At 40.0% G+C, this 20370-nt stretch overlaps 1 protein-coding gene across 7 annotated transcripts in view; it reads left to right on the top strand.

Annotated features, from left to right (window-relative positions):
* The window catches only part of RNF38 (ring finger protein 38), a 121161-nt gene that overhangs the window by 57638 nt on the left and 43153 nt on the right, over positions 1-20370 (top strand). Inside the window, exons 1-2 of one of the 7 annotated variants that reach the window (XM_055578543.1) lie at positions 9980-10053; positions 17293-17442. The exons of 1 other annotated variant lie outside the window; for it this stretch is intronic. The gene's annotated coding sequence lies outside the window, so the exon portion shown is untranslated. Of the gene's footprint in view, positions 1-9391; positions 9542-9730; positions 10054-12878; positions 12913-17292; positions 17443-20370 lie in introns of those variants that run through there. 5 more of the 7 variants (XM_055578537.1, XM_055578540.1, XM_055578539.1 and 2 more) reach the window with 5 other exon arrangements.

The raw sequence follows: 20370 nt of genomic DNA, 5'->3' as shown, positions 1-20370 counted from the left end.
TTATTGGCCATTCTTAAATCTTCTCTGGTCAGTTAAAAAACGTCAGTTACAAGTCTTTTTATTGTTCTTGCCCCTTGTGTTTTAAAACAAAAGAGAGAAAAACAAAACCAAATCTCCCTGTGCCCCGTATTATATAGTTACACGTGTTTATTAGGGAAATAGAAATAGATTGTTATAAGTAGATACACCATCTTTCGATAGATAACACTCTTAACATGCTTTTTTTTCCTTTAAATTTTTCTTATCATTCTTTGCACAGTTACAGTAAAACTAAATTGCACTGATTATCTATGGTTGTGTAATTAATTATCCTAAAACTTAGTGGTGCAAAGCATATCTGTTAGTTTCTTTCATGGTTCTTGGGTTTTCTGTGCTCAGCTAGGTGGCTCTTGCTTGGAATTTGCCATGCATTTGCTGTCAGATGGTGGCTAAGGCTGGAGTCATCTCAGTGTCTTCACTTCACATCAGTGTCTGATGGTTGATGCTGATTGTTAGGTGGGACTTCAGCTGGGGTCCTCAGCATGATCACCTGTAGGTAGCATGGGCTTCCTCACAGTATGGCAGCTTGATTCTAAGAGTGACCAATAGAAACAGACAGGTGCTATATGGCCCCTTATGCCTAACTTCAGAAGTCATAAAGCTTCACTTCCACCATAGTCACAGGCCTGCCCAAATTTAAAAGGAGGGAGCATCAATCCCACCACTGGGGAAGAATGTCTACATAATGAGAGAATGAAGGATGGGAGAACTTACGGTCCTCTTGAAAAGTATAATCTGCACATTATATACACATGAAACATCAGTTAGCTGCATAATGTTGCACTATAAGGATACATGGTAATTTATTTAACTTGTCTTTAACTGTGGAGCTTTAGGTCAATTTTTTAAAATTGTGCATTTATTCAGTTTAGTTCAGTCGCTCAGTTGTGTCCGACTCCTTGTGACCCCATGAACCACAGCACGCCAGGCCTCCCTGTCCATCAGCAACTCCCTGAGTCCACCCAAACCCATGTCCATTGTGTCAGTGATGCCATCCAACCATCTCATCCTCTGTCGTCCCCTTCTCCTCCAGCCCTCAATCTTTCCCAGCATCAGGGTCTTTTCAAATGAGTCAGCTCTCTGCATCAGGTGGCCAAAGTATCGGAGTTTCAGCTTCAACATCAGTCCCTCCAATGAACATCCAGGACTGATCTCCTTTAGGATGTACTGGTTGGATCTCCTTGCAGTCCAAGGGACTCTCAAGAGTCTTCTCCAACACCACAGTTCAAAAGCATCAGTTCTTTGGTGCTCAGCTTTCTTTACAGTCCAACTCTCAAATCCATACCTGACTACTGGAAAAACCATAGTCTTGACTAGATGGACCTTTGTTGGCAAAGTACTGTCTCTGCTTTTTAATATGCTGTCTAGGTTGGTCATAACTTTCCTTCTAAGGAGCAAGCGTCTTTTAATTTCATGGCTAAAATCACCATCTGCAGTGATTTTGGAGCCCAGAAAGATAAAGTCTGACACTGTTTCCACTGTTTCCCCATCTATTTCCCATGAAGTGATGGGACTAGATGCCATGATCTTAGTTTTCTGAATGTTGAGTTTTAAGCCAACTTTTCACTCTTCTCTTTGACTTTCATCAAGAGGCTCTCTTTAGTTCTTCTTCACTTTCTGCCATAAGGGTGGTGTCATCTGCATATCTGAGGTTATTGATATTTCTCCCAGCAATCTTGATTCCAGCTTGTGCTTCCTCCAGCCCAGAATTTCTCATGATGTACTCTGCATGTAAGTTAAATAAGCTGGGTGACAATATACAGCCTTGACGTACTCCTTTTCCTATTTGGAACCAATGTGTTGTTCCATGTCCAGTTCTAACTGTTGCTTCCTGACCTGCATACAGGTTTCTCAAGAGTCAGGTCAGGTGGTCTGGTATGCCCATCTGTTTCAGAATTTTCCACAGTTTATTGTGATCCACACAGTCAAAGGCTTTGGCATAGTCAATAAAGCAGAAATAGATGTTTTTCTGGAACTCTCTTGCTTTCTCCATGATCCAGCGGATTTTGGCAATTTGATCTCTGGTTCCTCTGCCTTTTCTAAAACCAGCTTGAACATCTGGAAGTTCACATATTGCTGAAGGCTGGCTTGGAGAATTTTGAGCATTACTTTACTAGTGTGTGAGATGAGTGCAATTGTGCGGTAGTTTGAGCATTCTTTGGCATTGCCTTTCTTTGGGATTGGAATGAAATCTGACCTTTTCCAGTCCTGTGGCCACTGCTGAGTTTTCCAAATTTGCTGGCATATTGAGTGCAGCACTTTCACAGCATCATCTTTCAGGATTTGAAGCAGCTCACCTGGAATTCCATCACCTCCACTAGTTTTGTTTATAGTGATGCTTCCTAAGGCCCACCTGACTTCACATTCCAGGATGTCTGGCTCTAGGTGAGTGATCACACGTTCATGATTATCTGGGTTGTGAAGATCTTTTTTGTACAGTTCTTCTGTGTATTCTCGCCACCTCTTCTTAATTGCTTGTTAGGTCCATACCATTTCTGTCCTTTATTGGGCCCATCTTTGCATGAAATGTTCCCTTGGTATCTCTAATTTTTTTGAAGAGATCTGTAGTCTTTCCCATTCTATTGTTTTCCTCTATTTCTTTGCATTGATTGCTGAGGAAGGCTTTCTTATCTCTCTTTGCTATTCTTTGGAACTCTGCATTCAAATGGGTCTATCTTTCCTTTTCTCCTTTGCCTTTTGCCTCTCTCCTTTTCACAGCTATTTGTAAGGGCTCCTCAGACAGCCATTTTGCCTTTTTGCATTTCTTTTTCTTGGGGATGGTCTTGTTCCCTGTCTCCTGTACAATGTCACGAAACTCCGTCCATAGTTCATCAGGCACTCTATCAGATCTAGTCCCTTAAATCTATTTTTCACTTCCACTGTATAATCATAAGGGATTTGATTTAGGTCATACCTGAATGGTCTAGTGGTTTTCCCCACTTTCTTCAACTTAAGTCTGACTTTGGCAATAAGGAATTCATGATCTGAGCCACAGTCAGCTCCCAGTCTTGTTTTTGCTGACTGTATAGAGCTTCTCCATCTTTGGCTGCAAAGAATATAATCAGTCTGATTTCGGTGTTGGCCATCTGGTGATGTCCATGTGTAGAGTCTTCCCTTGTGTTGTTGGAAGAGGGTGTTTGCTATGACCAGTGCGTTCTCTTGGGAGAACTCTGTTTATTCATTTAGCAAACATTTATAAGTGCCTACTCTATGCCAGGCATTCCTGTGTCAACAGAGTATCATGGTGAAAAGACTGACAAAGAAGGTCCTTCTTCATAGGGTGCTCTTTGTGGAAGGAGCAGAAAATGAACCATATATGTAAACAAGTAAATAATCAGATACTCTAAAGTACTGTGCAATTAGTTGAGCAGTTGGCTACTCTTAGTTAGGTATTCAGTTCAGTTCAGTTCAGTCGCTCAGTCGTGTCCGACTCTTTGCGACCCCATGAATTGCAGCACGCCAGGCCTCCCTGTCAATCACAAACTCCCGGAGTTCACTCAGACTCACATCCATCGGGTCAGTGATGCCATCCAGCCATGTTATCCTCTGTCATCCCCTTCTCCTCCTGCCCCCAATCTCTCCCAGCATTAGAGTCTTTTCCAATGAGTCAACTCTTCGCATGAGGTGGGCAAAGTACTGGAGTTTCAGCTTCAGCATCATTCCTTCCAAAGAAATCCCAGGACTGATCTCCTTCAGAATGGACTGGTTGGATCTCCTTGCAGTCCAAGGGACTCTCAAGAGTCTTCTCCAACACCACAGTTCAAAAGCATCAATTCTTTGGCGCTCAGCTTTCTTCACAATCCAACTCTCACATCCATACATGACCACAGGAAAAACCATAGCCTTGACTAGACGGACCTTTGTTGGCATATGTTGACATGCCATATGCCATTCAAAAGCTTTTGAATGGCATATGGCATGTTTCTCTGCTTTTGAATATGCTATCTAGGTTGGTCATAACTTTCTTTCCAAGGAGTAAGCGTCTTTTAATTAGGGAAGGCCTTTAAGAAGGTGACACTTAGGCTAAGATCTGACAGATGGAAAAGAACAAATCGAGAAAAACTCGGCCATAGAACATTCTAAGGAGAGGAAACAGGTAGTGTAAAAGCCCTGATAGAAACAAACAGAAGGAGAGCTGATGTGCTCCAGCAAGGTGCATGAGGGTACAAGTGGTTGAGATGAGGTTGAAGGGGTAAGTATAGACGAAATTGAGTGGATCTTGGTAAGCCAGGGAAAGAAGTTTAGATTTTATTCTGCCTATATGGGAAGCCTTTGGAAGGTTTTAAGCAAAGGAGTGACATTATATATTCTTTTACAGTATCCCTTTTGCTGCTGTGATAAGAATTTTTAAAAATCAGTGTAAAATCTGCAACACAAAATTTACCTTCTTAACCATTCATTTAGGTGTACAGCTCAGCAGTGTTAAGTACAATCACATTGTGCAGTCAATCCTTAGAACTCTTTTACATTGCAAAATGAAAACTCTATTCATTACACAATAACTTACTCTTCTCCTCCCAAGCTCTGGCAATCACTCTTCTACTTTGTCTCTTAATCTGAGTGCTCTATGTACCTAATACAGGTGAAGTCATATAGTAGTAGTCTTTTTGTGACTGACTTAGCATAATGTTGCCAACGTTCATCCATGCTGTAGCTTCAGAACTTCCTTCCTTTTAAAGGCTGAATAATATTCCACTGTATGTGTATAGCACATTTTTTTAATTCATCCATGGATGGTTACTTGGGTTACTTCCATGTTTTGGCTATTGTGAATAATGCTGCTAGGACCCTAGGTGTACAGAAACCTCTTTTAGACTCTGTTTTCAACTCTTTGGGGTATATGCCTAAAGTGGAATTGTTGGATCTTTTTTCCCATTTTTAATGTTTTGGCGAACCACTATTCTGTTTCCTGAAGTGACTGTACCATTTTACATTCCCACCAAGAGTGTACAAGGATTCCAGTTTGTCGACATCCTTGTCAACACTTTTTTTTTCTATTTTTGTTTTTTTGTTTAATGGTAGCCTCCTAATGAGTGTGAGGTAGTATCTCATTGTGGTTTTGATTTGCATTTTTCTCCTGACTAGTGATGTTGAACATATTTTCAAGTGCTTATTGGACATTTGAACATCTTTGAAAAAATGTCTATTTCAATCCTTTGCCAATTTTATAATCAGGTTTTGGTTTTTGCTTGGTTGTAGTTCTTTATGTGTGTATGCTTGTGTGTTAAATCGCTTCAGTCTTGTCCAACTCTGCAACCCTATGGACTGTAGCCTGCCAGGCTCCTCTGTCCATGGGATTCTCCAGGTGAGAACTCTGGAGTGGGTTGCCATGCCCTCCTCCAGGGGATCTTCCCAACCCAGGGATCAAACCTACCTCTGTTATGTCTCCTGCACTGGCAGCAGGTTCTTTACCACTAGCGCTACCTATAGTTCTTTATATATTCTGGATATTAATCTCTTATCAGATATGACTTGAAAATATTTTCTCCTATTCCATAGGTTCCCTTTTCACTCTGTTGCACTGATGTTTTTATTTTGAAGTAATCCAAATTTATGTTTTTTTCTCTTGTTGCCTATGAGTTTCAGAATGAGATCTTCCTTATATATATTCTAAGATTATAGTGGTTTTCTTTTGTTGGAATAAGGAAAAGGGACTTCTGGTCGTCCAGTGGTTAAGATTCCGCATTTCCAATCCAGGAATCACGGATTGGATCCCTGGTTGAAGAACTAAGATCCTGAATGCTGCAGAGTGGCTAGAAAACAAACAACAAAAGAATTAAGGAAAAGGCAGAAAATCTGATGAGAAATTCATAATTGCTAAAGAAATATAATTTCCAAGTTCAGTTGGCTAACAAGCATATTCTACCAAACATTTAAAGAAGGCACATCACCAATCTTACAGAAACTCTTGTAGAGAACAGAAAAAGAATACTCCAGGATTCATTTTCAGAGGCCGGCATAATATCTGTGACAAGACTTGATAAGGATGTTACAAAGACGAAAAGTAACAGCTAATCTCACTTAAGAAAACAGATGTAAAGATTGTAAGCAAAATATTAGCAAACCAAATCCAACAGTGTAGAAAAAGAGTAGCACAATATGATGATGGTTTCATAGGAATGTAAAATTGGTTTAACCTCCAAAAAGCAATGTATTCACCCAGCAACAGAAATTCTGTGATTATCTAATAGATACAGAAAATTTTGATAAAATTAAATATCCATTTTATGGTAAACTTTTAACAAATTTAAAATAAAATAAACCTCCCTTGATTTGCTAAAGGGATCTACCAAAAACCTACTGCCAACATCATACCTAAAGGTGAAATGTTGGAAGCTTTCCAGTTTTGGAATAAGACAACAATGCATGCTCTCACTGTATCTATTTAGCATTGTACTGGGAGTCCTAGCCAGTGCAGTGAGACAGGATAAGAGGAAAACACGTTGGAAAGATAGAAATTGAATGGTTATTTTGTGCCAATGGGATTATATGTGTAGGAAACACAAAAAAATTAAGAAAACTATTAGAATTAATAACTATGTATAAAACTTAGAATAAACCCAAGAACAAATGTGCAAGATCTTTCCAGAAAACTGTGAAGCATTATTGAAAAAATTAACAACTCTGGAGAAGGAAATGGCAACCCACTCCAGTGTTCTTGCCTGGAGAATCCCAGGGACGGGGGAGCCTGGTGGGCTGCTGTCTATGGGGTCGCACAGAGTCGGACACGACTGAAGCGACTTAGCAGCAGCAGGTAAATAAATGATGCATCTTACTTACAGTTTGAAGATTTAATATTATAAAGATGTCAATACCACCTAATTCATCTCGAGATCAATGTGAATGTGAAAATTGCTCAGTCGTGTCCTAATCTTTGTGACCCCATGGACTATACAGTCCATGGAATTCTCTAGGCCAGAATACTGGAGTGGGTAGCCTTTCTCTTTTCCAGGGGATCTTCCCAACCCAGAGCGATCTCTGCATGGCAGGTGGATTCTTTACCAGCTGAGCCACAAGGGAAAGCCCAATAAAAAATTCTCAGCAGTTATTTCCATGTACTAGAATGTTAGGACACCAGGGTAGACCAATGACCACACACATTTGAAGTAACTGCAATATTTTCCTCTTTGGTAAGCAACATATATTGCTATATTTTTTATTTTAGAAGTTGAGGGGACTTAAATGACCTAGATAACCCAGGAAGAAGTTTTTAGTAGTTATTTACGGTTTTCACTTCTGTCATGAAAACCAATTTTTTTTAAAACCAGTTTTAAAGGGTAGTCTTGGAGTCAGAATTCTCAAAAAGCGCTTACTACAAGCAACTACTTTTCCTGCAAGTGCTCTACTGTTCCCCAGCCACATGCAGCTGTTTATACAATCCTGGGAAGCTAGAATGAGAATTAATTCATTAGTTGCACTAGCCCCATTTCAAGTCTTCATTCAGTAGCCATGTATATGTAGATAATGGCTACCTTTTGGATGCTGCTGCAGATATTGAACATTTCTATCATTGCAGAAAAATCCATTGGACACCTCTCCAACAAGGTTCCCGACCTTTTTGTACAGACTCCAAGAAAAATTTTAGGTGGACTAGGGATGAGCGACTGCTCCAGTATAATTTACTCCCCACCACACTAGGTGGTCAGTGGCCCACCTTAAAACTTAACCCACTCATTGGGTGTTTTCTGGTTTAGAAAATCAGTTAGAAAAAAAATTGCAGTACAAATTTCAAACTGTCCAACCTTGAGGTGTGGGAGCATTGTTTACCAGTGGACAGACTTCTTAGATCAAGTCCTCACACCCCAGTTAAGCAAGATCTCAACCATTTAAGAAGGGTTTTCAAGAGTTTGCCTGACATAGGATTGGCTGAAGGCTAGGGGAAATGCATATAAATTTAAGGATTAGGAACCCTGGAGGATTGTAATAGGTTTTTGCCACTGAGATTCAACACTTGAGGAACCTGACTCTTACCTTACAATTGGGCAACTTCCAGATGGTAATTTCCCTCCCTGTTCCCCCACTCCTCCACCCCCCCCCCAGTACTTCCCCCTCTCCTTGCATACCTGTATACAGTTAAACAAGAAAAGCTGTTTCGGGGTGGTCTGTATTATGTAAGGAAGCTTGTATGCCAGATTCTGTTGGAAGATCTGTAATAACAGGTGAATCCACAGCAGGAGACAGAGGTTACAAGTGGATTACATTGGATGCACCTAAAGGTGTGGTTGGGATTTACGCGTCTGTATTATGAAATGAGAGGCGGGGACCTTAAAAGTTTTGATGTAAACATCTCCAAATTGGCTTGCTTTGGAAGACTGGCAGAGAGGGCTTTGAGGGGGAAGAGTGGCTAGATAACAGGGCTACATAATAGGGGTGTGGAGCTGGGGGAGGGGACGTGTTCATGGGGGCCTATTATCTCATTCTAGCTTCTCTTTGTTAGGAGTTGTAAAAGCCTGTGATGTGATTGCTGGAACTTTGAGTTCAGCAGTTGCTAAGCACCTGCTGCTGTGTTTCATGCTGTAGGTTTGGACTTCAGGGTTATAGTCAGAACAGTCTGATCGCTGAGTCTGACACGGGAGACAAATGTATTCAAATAATTACCATTTTGTGTTATTCATACATAGAGGTTCAGAGGATCCTGGAACATCATTTTAGTCTGGTTCCCTAATTTTCTATCGGAAGCAGCTTTGGCCCAGAGCAGGCTGGAGACTGGTTTGAGTAATGCCAAAAGAACTAGAACTTGGGTTTTTTTTTGATGATTGGCCTGAAATATGGTCTCCATCCTTTAAGACATATAATTCCTGTCTACTTAAAACCCGCTTCTTTGATGATGTCCCCTTGACCTCCCTCTTTCCTTCGATATCACTTAAACTATTTTGTCCTTGTATTTACTGCGCTTTATAGAAGATATTACATCGTCTTTTAGATCTTGAATGTGATTATCAGGACAGGCACCATGCCAGCTTCTGTCTCCGTACCTGTCTCATTTCCTGTTCTCAGCACAATGTCAGGTTTAATTGAGCCTTACAGTAGGACAAATTAGGGTTGACTGCCTCTCCAGAGATACATTGGACAAAGACACCCGGACAAATCACCTGCCTCTACATCAATAAAAATTCCTAACATTTAGGCCACATGGATACATATACTGTATTTGGAATCTGAATGAAGTCAGGTACTATTTGATGGCTAAGTTTTGGAGGCGCTAGGCACGCACTTGCAACAACATTCTGGGAGAGATGTGCACGAATTGGGAGGCTCGGCACGCCCGCTGCCCAGCGTAGCGGCGGCCTTTCTGTGCGCGGGGGGCGGGACGGGGCGGGGCTGCGCAGGGGCGCTGCGCGACGGCTCTGTTGCCGGAACTAGTCCGAGTCGCGCGCCGGGACGCGCGCAGCCCGCCCCGCCCCCTCCCCGAGGGTGGAAACAAAAGGGTCTCCGCGCGCAGAAACCAGCCGAGGGGGAGAGGGGCGGAGCGTCTGGCGGTCTTGCACCCTGGGCTCGCTAGGTTCGTTCTTGCGAGGGGTCGGAGTGGGCAGGTGGGCGACCGAGAGCCGAGAGTGGGAGGGCCGCGTGCTCGCGCATCTTGCGGCCTGGAGCGGGGGGCGTCGCCTGCGCGCGCAGCGGAGCGTATTGCGCCGGCGCGCGGCGAGTCCTGTCTTCGAGCACCGGGGCGGGGCGCGGTGGGGCGGGGCCCCTCGTGTAGCGGTGCGGGGCCGTGCAGCGGCCCGGGCGGTTAGGGCGCGGGGGCGGAGAGGATGGAGCCCCCGAGGCGTTAGCCGACTTGGTCAGCTCTGGGCGTGCAGCCGTAGTTTTCTGGCGCGGCCCGTGTGATGGTGCCGGGAGGAAGGAAGCGCCGTGATAGCGCCTGGGTCGGAGTTCGGGTTCCGGGGTTGAGAAGGCCCGGGAACGGAAGATCTGGCGAGCTGGCTGCTGGCTGGGCGAGCGGTCACAATAGGAGGCGGCGGCCCAGCGAGGAGCCGCGGGAGTAGCCCCGCAGGGCGGAGCCTCCCCTCGCAGGTACTGGCTGCCGCAGCCGTTGATTCCCGCACGAGGGCGGGACTGACCGAGCCTCGGGCGGTTAGAAGCCTGCGGGGCCGCGCTAGAGATGTGGTTGCTTGGTGTTCAGCGGGGCGCGGCCGGGCCGCCCGGCGCTCTTTGTTCCCCGGGCAGCGACGAGGAGGTGCGGGCACAGCCCGAGGGAGCGCCAGCCCACCGCCGTCTGGTGATGGCCTGGCTCTTTTACTCCCTCCCCGTTTGCCCAGGCGCAGGTGAAATGATGTCACTCAGGAGAACGCAGAACCCGGTCCGAAGGGTCCTCTCTGGCGTCCTTCTGCAGCCGCGGGTTTCTGAAAAGCCTGCATTTTGTTCTAGGGGATGGAAGTTCTCCTTTCAGGGCTGAGAAATGAAAGAGGTTGGTTTTGAGCCTAGAGTTTTTGAAATTATTGAGGGATAAAGAGAATAAAGTTTTCATTTGCGTGTGTAGGACTTGTAAGACCTTGCTTTTTATTTGTGCTGCAAAAATGATGTATTAAGTTGGGTGTGTTAATCTTCCACCGTAAATAGAAACAAAATGTAATCTTTAATTGCCTTTTCTGATTTCTTACGAGGCGCACTTAACACACGAAGATTTAAGTGTATGCAGCTCATTCACAATGGTTTATTACCTTAAAATTGTAAGGCTTTTTGGATCCTGTTTGGCCTTGATTGCAGGTACTGTTAACACAGTTATCTCAGAATTCCTTTAAATAGCTCCCAGCCTTGGTAACTGGGCTTAAATTTTTTTTTTTAATCCATTCCCTCATTTTTTAAGAAATCAAAGCGACTTAGCAGCAGCAGCAGCAGAGACAGTTGGGATCAAATTAAAATTGTTTCTGTCTTCCATTAGGAAGAAATTTGGGGCTTCCTACAGAAGTAACAATACAAGACCAAATATAGGGATCATATCATTGGCACTGCAGCAGACATGTATTTGTAATAAAAAGATTAAGTGGATTTTTAAGTAGAAATTGTATCCAGCTCTTGCTTGCTAATAAAAGTATTCGTGTAATATATTTGACTTTTTGAAGACCTATTGAGCCTTGAATCTGTTAATTATAGGGGTTCAATTTTAAGTTGATATCTATAATTTTCTTTTAAGGCTTGTTTCTAAAAGACTTGGTGGCCTTTAGAGGCTGTAGTTGAATAAATTTTGCTGCAAATTAGCCGTGTGGGCCTCAGGTTATATGTAAAATATGAGTTGGATTTAAATGATCTCTGTGGTCCCTCCGCTTCTAATACCTTCTGTGACTCTGAAAGGTAGTGTGTTCCTATACTTGTTGAATTTCATATACTCATTCTATTTTTATAGTTAAACTAAGTTGAAAGTTATTAATTTGAATAAATATTGAGGATTTTCTATACTAAAGTAACCTGATTTTTGAGGAAGAGTGGATGGACAGAGGGTAACACAGTTAGATATACTTGAATATGTTAGCATCATAATGTGGAGTGTAGGCCTATTGTGTCTCTGCCAACTGCTTTGGATGAGGCTTAGTTACATCACTAGCCTGTTTTTATTTGTGCTCATTTTTTTATATTTCCCTGCAAGGCTGAGAGTGAGAAGTATGAGTAAGAAATCTTCAGATAAAAGTCTCTGAAATAATTGATCAGTATGGGAAGATGATTGATCTTTGCCTTCTACTTCCAGTCTATTCCATCTCTTTCTCTCTCTGCTGCCCCAGTTTTGTTTAAGCCACCACCATTTTGTAATTCTTTTTGCTGGTAAGATAGCTCTTAATTAGGCCTGTGATTGTTGTGCAGTGTCTAGGTCTACTGACTAGTTTCTAGTTGTTTTTCTACTAACCACATATATCAGACATCCATTTTCATGTTGTCTTGGTTAAATCATAGCTTGCTTATTCTCTGGACAGAGTATATAGGTTGTAAACACACATTTGAACTCTGTAGTTGTAGTCTAGTTCATTTGTTCAACAAATGTGAAATTCTTACCATCACATTGTCTATCTGGAGATTAGGCAAATGCTTGAACTCTATAATAATAAACAAGTAAGAAATTGGAGCAAGTAGACAAAGAGGGGCCCTATACACAGCCTTGTCTTTCCCCCAGCTCTAGTGTCATTTCATGTTCCTTTTTAAAGTATCTGAACACTTTTCCTTCTCCTAAGTTAGGGGACCCTGTTACCCTCATTTATTTCTGTTGAATTTGCCCCTCACTAGACTGAATCTCTTTGAGGGCAAGAATCTTTTTGTTTTCATAGTACCTAGCATATGATAGATATGCAATAAATATTTGAATTATTATTTTTATTTAGTAAGATTTATGAAGAGCTCAGTCACTTCATCTTTTCAAATGTTTATGTGTGTTAAGTTTTTACTGATTTGGACTGTTCCTGGTTTAGGTATTTTCCAAATCCATATAATTCTTAGAAATAAATCTTGACGAGATGGTTTAGAACAATTTACAAATCAACAACTTTGAGGTTACCAGCTTAAGTAAAATGGTTTAGAAACACTTGCTTAAGGGGAGAATAATCCTTGTGCTGGCAAATCCTGGATTGTGAAAGTGAATGAAAGAAAAACTTATTAGTAGAATGCATAACTCTTACTTTTCCAAACGTTCATGTTCACCGGTTCAGTACATGCAGTGGTTAGAGACAGCCTTAGTTGCACCTTCTTCACCCCTCCCCATTGATTTGTGTGACTAAGGGGTGAGAAAGAAGGGTGGAGCCTTTCAGCTATTTTCACCAACCCTGATTTTGCTCTGCTCCCCCAAAGACATGGATCCAGTTTGTCGTTGCCCTAACTCAAGAATGGAAGTAATAACTTATTTTTTTTTTTGAAAGTATCCCAGTGCTGGAAAGTAATGATCCTTCTCAGGTAAGTAGTACCAATTCTTAAATGGTTTGACAACTGTATAATAACACATACCATAAACTGACTTAACAAATACTTACTTGTTAAATGTTTAGGTTACTTCTAGTTCCCTTTGAAATTGTTGCTTTGATGTGATGAACATATTTATGCATATGACTTGACTTGTATTTGGAATAGAACCTGAGAATTGATCAGATGAAAGATCAATGATTTGAACTGTTAACAAAATCTCCCTGATTACTTTCCAGGAGATTAACATTTGCCATCGTGGAAGCAGTGAGAATATTTGGATTTTTATATAATTTGCATTTGACCTCTTCATTTTTTAGGTACCCAGACTTTGTCCAAAAGGAGTAAGGGACTTGTTGGAGTCAACAACCAAGCACCTAACTCATCATCTTTTGTTCTTTCCTTTCTATGATTTTACTGCCTTTGAGCAGTTGGTATGCAACTTGTAACAGTGAACAGTTGTTTTTTGTTTTTTGTTTTTTTTTCTGGAGAGTATTGTTACCATTTTGGAGAAGGTTTGGCCTTTTGAGCAATTTATTTTGTGGAAAGTACACATTATTTAATACTGGCCTAGAGGTCATCATACACTTGTATGTTCTCTACTTTTATGAGAAAAATGTAAATGAAGAAGGAAGTTGTCACCAGAAGTGATTTTTGCCTATGGCTGATTCACATTGTTGTATGGGCAGAAGCCAACACAATATTGTAAAGCAGTTATCTTCCAATTAAAAAAAAAAAATACCATACGGGATTTTGTTAGTTTTAAAGGAGTCATACATAGTAAGCTTCTAGCACAGTAATCAACGAACATAAACATCCATGGTAGCTTTTTTTTTTGGTAAGTGATTTTGGAGGAAGCTGATTCTGGGATTATATAGACCTAAGTCCTGTGTTATTTTTAATACAATAACTACTGCAATTTACCACAGTGATGATGATAATAGTACACTCTCTTAACACTGAGGTTAAGTTGTTGGTAGTATGGCTACCAGGCCGGGGAAAGGCCACATTAAATAGAAGATGACCTTAAAATAGTAATGTGTTGTTGCTTAAAAGGTTAAAGTGTTTTTTGAAATTTCAGTCTTTTAAAACAGGAAACAGTTATGCTGGATGAACTAGTCATATTGTTATATGTAACATTAAAAATGCAAAGTGTGTGGAGTTACAGGCTCAGTCCCATCTCAGGGATGTTTCATGGCAGGACTTCTAAAATACAGTTGCATCCTGAGAGAAGGCTGAAGTTACCATGTCTTTGTAATGCTTAGCAGTTAGTTGGTATGTTAGGGGAAAATAGAACTGTATTGATTTTCAGATACTGTATAACCTGACTAATTTTAACTGAGGGAGAGTTAGGGAAGTAGTAGAAGTCAGAAACAATTTCCAAGGAAACATTAATTTTTAAGTACTTAAAATAGCTTTAAGTAAATAGGCATTATGGAATAGTTGCTAGTTATTAATCCAACTAGATAGATTACAAAGAAGAATGTTACTTTAAAAATTCTATTTAGTGGGTGGTTTAGTGGGTTGAGTCTGAGTCTTAGAACCAGATACACTTGGCTTCAAATTATGGTTTTGGTATTTAAGTTTGACTTTAAGCAAGCAAGTTGGTTAACCCTAACTTGTACCATGTAAAGATCAGAAAGCCCAGTTTGATTCCTGGCATGAAGTTTACTATTACCGAATTGAGGTTTTAAAAACTGCTGTATTGCTTAGGTTTTTTTTTTTTTTAAGTTTTAGTTTATGTCTTTCATAATCAAATTAATACAGAATTTTTCTCTAGAATTCTGGAGAAGAAACTTTGCTTGAGTATGGTACCGAGTTTTTAGTCTGTTATGTACATGTTTGTTGTGCTGGTTTTCTATTGTGTGTAACAAATTGCCACAAGTTTAGTAGCGTAAAGCAAATCTTGTTACCTTACAGTTTCTGTGGATCAAAGTCCTGGTATGATTAGCTCTAGAGCCTCTGTCAGGGTCTTTTTTGGCTGGGCTCTGATTTTAGTAGGGACTTAATGTCCTCTTCCAAGCTCATTGTTGTTATAATGTGGTTCTTGTGATTATAGGACTGAGGCCCCCTGTTTTATTTGAGGGGATCTTGATCTTAGCTATCAACTGATGACCACTTTTAGATTCTAGCTGCCCTCAGGTCTCTACCATTCACATGCCTTCTCAGAACATAGCAACTTCGTCTGTAGGGTTTGCAGGAGAATCTCTTTAGGAAGTGCTCAACTTCTCTTTTGAGAGCTTTCTCTGATTAACTCAGGCCTACCCAGGATAACCTCCCCTTTGATTAACTTAAAATTCATAAGAAATCTTAATTATATCCGAAAATCCTTTCACCTCTGTGAAGGGGTTTGTATAATTTAGGCCATATAATTGAACGCAATCAGGGGAATGAAATTCACTATGTTTACAGTCCTCCCCACATACCATGCAGGGTTGGAGGTACGCACCAGAGGTGGGAATCTTGGAGGCCGTCTTAGAATTAATTCCCTCTTCCCTTCTCTCTCCTTTTCTCTTCCCTTACCCCTCTCCCCTTATGTCTGCAAGGACCAGGGTTTGTCAGCTTTTTATGTATTACTGAAATTCGTTTTCCCAGCCAGCTTTTGTACTAGCAGTTTGTAAGAGTGCTGCTCACACTTTTTAAGTTTGTAAGACTGCTTAAGTGTGATAGTTGATTTTATGTCACCTTATTAAAACACTCTTCAGATGTACTTATTGTGCACATTATAAACTTGTAGAAAGAACATGAAGCCTGCATAAAGGAACAGGCCATTTTGAGAGAGAATTACTTTAAAGTGGTAAAAGCACTCCTTAGATTAAATGGAGTCAGGAATGTGAAAAATACTTGTTCCTGTGAAATATTTTCTTACTCCTGCCCTCAGATATACCCATGGCTCCTACCTCTATTTTTTTTTTTTTTTTAAAAACAAGAATAAGCTCCTTGAGGGTGGAATCCTTGTTTTCTTTTCTAACATAACTCTTTGCTTATAGGAGGCAGTCAGTAAATATTCCTTGATTCAGTCATTCCTGCTTCATCACAATGGTAAAGGACAGTAACACATGCATGTTTATAGTACAGAGGTGAGCTTTAGTTCGTGTCCAGAGCATTTTGTGGAGCAGTACTAATAAATTCTAAAATTACTGCCTTCAGTTCTAGGAAGGTCTTTGGAAGTAGTTATTTTCTTAACAGGCCTAGTTATCTGTTGATCGGGCTCATATCAAGCCAGAAAGAAAAATTTCTAAAGGGGCTAACGAAGTTTATTATAGCAGCATTATTCATATAATTAGCGTGCCACTTTATGATCTGTCTATTCCTTCCTCTCTGGCTACTTCCTTACTGAGCAGTTATGCTGATCATTTTGTAGTTTCTTGACAACACTGTTTCTTACCAATTACCTCTCCATAGCACCAGTATGGACCATTACTACAGAAAGGTACTTTTTTATACTGTATGGTGATTTGCTTTTCTTTTTATTGCATATATTTCTTGAAGGTAGAAAATCATGACTGTGTTTTTGTTTAGTGCCTGTTACAGGGTAGACACTTATATGTAAGGGAATGACTGCAGCAATGAAACGAAAAAAACAAGACAGCCTTAAAGCACCTGGTCCTTTAGGGGCAAGCAGGTCCACAGACCTTAATCCCAAAGGGCAATTCACTCCACAGCACCATGGAATGGTGATACTCATGTCTGATCAAAAATGCTACACATCAAGTATATTTACATATGAGTTTAGGGCATTAACTCACAGTCTAGTCAAGCATTTAAAACATGCAGGCATTTACTTTGAGTTTTATGATCTTGTCCTTTATTCATTAAGTAGGTTCCTAGGTTTGTGTTGAATAGAGCTGAGGTCTCCACAATATAAATCTTGTTTTTTATACCTGTGATCGTTATAGAAATTTGGCCATAGATGTTCTAAAATCTCTCTTCCCTTGCCTGATAATTTGGAAGGTTAACTGAAAAACAGAATGAAAAATTAATCATAGCCAGGTGGAGACTAATCTTTCTGTACTTAAGTGATTGTTACTTCCGGTTTTCTTGACATGAAATCTTATCTGTCATTTAAGATTTCAGAATTAATGCCAGCAAGAAAGATATAGATAGGTACTAATGGGAAACATTGGAAGGACTTTGCATTCTTGAGCAGTGCTGTTTTGCCTTTAAAGAGTTTTTATGAGAGATCCATTGCCAGAGACAGTCTTTGTCTTCCTTATGTTTGTTTCGATGTTTAAGATTAATTTTTTATTTCTTGTGCTCTGCTAACAAAATCATCAAATACCTAGAAAATCCAGACTGTCCTTCATAGGCATGATTCTCCACATTGGTGCAGCTAGCCATGAACTATCCTTTTCTTCTCCCTCTTTTTCCCAGATATCTCCCGGGGCCAATTCAGCACCTCTACCTGGCCATCCTAACAAGGTGATTTGTGAAAGGGTGAGACTTCAGAGCCTGTTCCCTCTCCTCCCAAGTGATCAGAACACTACCGTTCAAGAGGATGCTCACTTCAAAGCTTTCTTCCAGGTTCTTATATATTTACCCTTTGCCTTCGTAGGGCTGAAAGTCACAAGATACGTACTAGGTTGTCTCTAGGAAGGCTTGAACCAACATTCTTAGTATCTTCCTACTTCTCATTTTCTGTTGTTTGTGGAAATAAGTATTCTTCTTAGAGGACATCTTTTTCTGAAGAATGTTTGTCTTCTCTTGAGCTGTGGTTACTATTTGACCACTTAATATTCTTGTTTTTTAATCTTTTGGTCTTAATCATGTGTCCTAATAGGTCAAGTTCTGTAGGAAAGTAGAAGACAGAATATGTGAAATTGTATAGAGAAATAAAAATAGAAGCATGTAAGATGATTTTTAAAGCCATAACTGCTTTGATAGTAATGCACCCTACAGACTTTGATAGTAATGCACATTTCAGAGAGAAAATACGGTAACTTGCCTTCTGTGACTTTTGATATTTGTGGGTAAATGTGTTTAAAATTTCATTACATATGAAATGAAAACAAATTAAGGTATAAATGGATTTAAACTATCATTAAGTTATTAACAAGATTACTAGGATGTGCTCACAGAAATCATTGACTACTGTATTTAAAATCCATTACTCCTCGAGATTCAGTAACAGAAGTCATCATTACCAGAAAGGAAACTAAGTTACAGAATTGCTTCTGGATACTAGGGTTGTGGGCCAAGACATGTAATTGTCCATGTTGAGGTAGTGAGAATTGCTAATCAAAGCTAGGACTTCTGGATAGAGCCAGCTTATTTTCTGTTCATGTGGGAGTGGTAGGTTGGCACTGGAGACTACTTCCGAAAGAGAGGTGTTGATGACACACTGGAGAGGTAGGAGTTAGAAGCTGATGTAGGTGAGGAAAGGTGTATAGGTGACCTGGGGCTCTTGAGTCTGTTATTCCTTGTTGACACTGTGTGTCAAGTTCTCTGCTTTGCATGTGTGGTCTCCTTTTGTTTTTAGCCATCGTAATAAAGTTCATCTGGATGGTTTTCTAGATGAAGAAATAGCCTCAGAGAATCTCATTGAGATGCCCAATTTACATATCTACTTATTGACAGAATAGAGACTCAAATCCAACTTCAGCTATTTCTTATCTCTATCATACCACCTTATGGGTATTTCTGTAAACACAGTTCACTGTATGTTAAAAGACATCGTTTATTGAATTGCGTGACATATTGACTGCTGTTTTGAATACAGCATTAGCTGCAAGAACTTGATCTTTAGTAGAAGTAACTAATGAAGAAATTGACTTCATACCTTCACTGCTGCCACCAGTGAACAGTTATTTGACACTTTCTGTGTTCTCTGTACTTCCCCTGAGTCTTTAAGCATTAAGGTAACATTAACTCAAAGAATAGCTGCCAAATGCAGTAGATTAAAACCCATGTTTTGAAAATAAAACCAAAAAGTTAGCCAGTTCCACTTGAGTGTTAGCAGAAAAGTGAAAGGTATTATTTTATTTATAGTCATAATTTAACTTAAACCTTACTTTGCTCTAACTTAAAAATCAGGCCTTCAGTGTACTTTGCTCCCACGAGAGACTAGAGATTTTCTTTGTCCAGTTATTACCCCTACCACTGTTCCACATGAAGTAAAGTCACATCCCCTTTGAGATATTGTCAGGTACTTTCAACTAATTCTGACACCAACATTGAGTGTGATTTTGTAGTTCCAGTTATGGTTCTCATCATTATAAAACCTAGTAGCCATATGAAAAGGAGAACCTGTGCAGCCATATCCTGTCCTCAAAGTCACTGCCTTAATGCATTGTTTTCTCACAGCTTTGCTCCAAGTTGTTTCCCTTCCAACTCTTTCTACTTTTCCTTTCCCTTTTTACTCCATCCATTCCAAACAATCACCTTACCTTTTCCATTTTTTCCCCTAAAACACCCCCTCTACTTCATATTTTAGCTGAAACTATTCTCTTTTGTGAGGACTCATTTCTCCTAAAGCCTTCTCTAGGAGTAAAGAAATGATTGGCTTTTCTTGCTTCAAGCGTGGAATTGGATATGTGACGAGTAAGTAGGATAGTCACAGAGGTGAAGGCAAGTGTTGACACTCTCCTGGATCCTTGTTTTTAACCATCAGTCTTTGAACAAAAAGCTCATCCTATTTTTGATCTCTTTTTTGTCCTTTATCTTCACTGCTTAACCGAGTTTGTATCATTATCCTTGTTTATTACTTTTTCACTCTGCTCTTTTTTGCTCATTTTTATAGTCAAAATATTTCAAGTTTTGTGTGCTTTTTAATTTTTAAAATTATGAAATATTTCACATATGCATGTTGTAAAATATGAAGATGTATGTATAATTTTCAAAAATCTGCCATCCAGCTTAAGAAATCAACTATTACCAATATTTTGGAACATTTCTATAAAAATGATGGTTTTGTTTTTCTTGCTTTGAATTTTTTTTTTTTTTTTTTTTTTACAAAAATGGTTTAAGAAGCACATTTACATCTCTATAAAAATAAGCCTATATTTAAAATTAGCATCAAGGTGTTTCTTGTAATTTTTTAAATTAAAATTAAGGCATAATCACAGTGGAATTCACCTTTTTTGCGAACAGCTCTGTGAGTTTTGACAAAAGCATACAGATGTGGAACTGATACAATAAAGATAGGATAGTTTCAGTACCCACCCCCCCCAAATTCCATCACATCTGTTTGCCATCAACCCCCTACAGTTTTAAAATTAGCAGTTTCATATAGCACAGGGAGCTCGACTCTGTGCTCTGTGAAGTGGGATGAAGTGGGGTGGGAGGAAGGTTCAAGAAGGAGGGGATATATGTATACATATAGCTGATTCACTTCGTTGTACAGCAGAAATTAACATAGTAAAGCAGTAATAACATAGTGACATAGTAAATCCAACAAAAGTAAAATGAGCAGTTACTCTACTACCAACCAATTCAGTGAGTGAGTGAAGATTA

Source organism: Bubalus kerabau, chromosome 4 (assembly GCF_029407905.1).
Source record: "Bubalus kerabau isolate K-KA32 ecotype Philippines breed swamp buffalo chromosome 4, PCC_UOA_SB_1v2, whole genome shotgun sequence".
NCBI lineage: Eukaryota > Metazoa > Chordata > Mammalia > Artiodactyla > Bovidae > Bubalus > Bubalus kerabau.
This window is presented reverse-complemented; position numbering and strand designations above follow the sequence as displayed.